Source organism: Rattus norvegicus, chromosome 8 (assembly GCF_036323735.1).
Source record: "Rattus norvegicus strain BN/NHsdMcwi chromosome 8, GRCr8, whole genome shotgun sequence".
NCBI classification, from domain to species: domain Eukaryota; kingdom Metazoa; phylum Chordata; class Mammalia; order Rodentia; family Muridae; genus Rattus; species Rattus norvegicus.
The window spans coordinates 37,437,299-37,439,414 of NC_086026.1; positions in this window are offsets into that span (position 1 = coordinate 37,437,299).

The following is a 2,116-nucleotide window of genomic DNA, read 5'->3' on the forward strand; positions in this document are numbered from 1 at the left end:
AAGTCTGGTATGCTTTACAATTACTTTTCAGATGGTACATATGTTTTATACACTCCACTGGAAATGTGATACATTCCACATTTATTTAAAATGTTTAAACAGTTAGCCTCCTACTCCAAATCCTGTCTACTTCCCCTGAAGGAACTACTAGGGCAGCTTCCTGTGCACACTTCCAAACTGTTCTATTCATGTACAAACATACCCTCAACTGTCACCCAAATAAAAACTTCCTGCACATAACGTTCTTTGCTTTATTTGGTTTGTCACAGATTTAGTTACTGAATCTGGGGCCTCACTAATGTGACCCCCCATTTTCCCTTTTTATTTTCAGACATAGAGCCATTTAGTTGCCTAGGCTGGCCTTGAACTCCCTCGGTAACCCAAGCAATTCCTGAAATTGAGATCCTCCTGCCTCAGCTCTCTAAACTGCTGGGGAGACAGGCTTGGATCCTTAGTTAACTGTGTGTGGGTGGTTGTAGCATTCCTCAGATGCTAGCTTCCTTTTTGTTTTTAAGACACGGTTTCTCATTGGCCCAGAACTTACCAAGTAGGCCAAGCTGACTGACCAGCAAAACCCAGCAAGACAGGAATCCTCCTGTCTCTAAAATCTATTTAGCTGTAAGACTGAAAGATTTGCTCAGTTTCACTTCCCGCATCTCCCTGTACAGAATGGAAGTCCTGCAAAGTTGAAGTTCATTCCTGCTGGAATTCAATTCTTGGCTTCTGAAAGAGTTCTAGCCATGAGACCCAGGCTCTGCCCCTAGGCTCCTACGGTTTGCATCTGGCTGCTAGCCATCTTACCCTCCTAGTCTATGTGTCTCTGGAGCCTAGACCATCTTGGATCGTTTTTCAGAATGCAGGCCCATGGGTACATGAGCCACAGCTGGTGTACGGTCCGACGGTGACCTTGTGCCTAGAGTTGCTGGTTACACTGTGGGGCAGGGAAAACAGTCAGTGACATTCTTTCTTTTCTCCAAGCAGCCTGTGATGATGTAGGCAGGCCTTTCAAAGGAATGAGAAGCCAAAACCAAGGCCAAGCCCTAGACCCTCAGAGCCCCAGGGAGTCTCCAACGTGCTGCAGCAGCAGACAGAACATTCACTTTGGTGTCTCCTGTCACAGCTCCCTGACTGTGACATCACTCTGGAGTGGGGTCAGGGGGGATGTAGTAGAAAGTTTTAGAGACTCTGGCAAAGTTTCCCAAGTAAGTTTCCCTAGTGAAAATTTAAAAACCAAAGCAGAAAACATTCCAGCTGACTTGGACCCCTTACTGTAACCTACAGACCTAGCCTCTTAGTCTGTCTTCACCATCTATAGGAAGGGAAGGACAGACTAAAATTCCTTTCTGCTTATCTCAAAAGCGAGCTGCAGGGGTCCAAGAGCCCACTGCGCATGCTCTCCTTTCTTTTCCCTTCTGCATTGGGCAGATGTGACTGGGCTCTAGCTCCTTTCAGGCATTCTGCAAGCAAAGGAAAACCCGTGGACATCAAAACTCCTCTGATGGCAGTGAAATGACAGCACCTGCCGCTAGGTCCAAATCCACCCATCCAGCACGTCTCTTTTGGATTTGTCAGTAAACTAGAATCATGTCAACCCAAGAGGAAAACTTCTATAGCCCCCCTTAGTCCCAGCCCCCATGTCACATTAGGAATATGTCATCTTTCTATGACTCTCACTCGCCTACACTCCTTTCTAGCACTTCTCCCCCGATTTTGCTCCATATTTGACTCCCTTCCAATTCCATCATTTTCTGACTTTCTGGGCACTAAAAAAATATCACTATGCTTCAGAACCAAAACAAAGCCTTGTAAACCTTCACAGGGGAACCCTAGCCTCTTCTAGGGGGATGTGGGGGGGGGGATGAAATTTATGAAAAGGGGAGTAGGCATGAATGTGTCTCATCCATCAGTCCCAAACACTTGCAGCACATAGCTAAGGGCAAGCATCTGCACATCTCCTCTTCTGTGGCTTCCCAACTTCTTCCTCTTTCTTCCTTCTGTACCAGGAAGTACTAGAAACCCTTCCTCTTCATCTCCCATAGCCACTACATACTCTTTGCCTCCTTACCCTGTTAGTAATTGTCTAATGCATCTGCTGCAAAATAGACCAGGGTAGGTG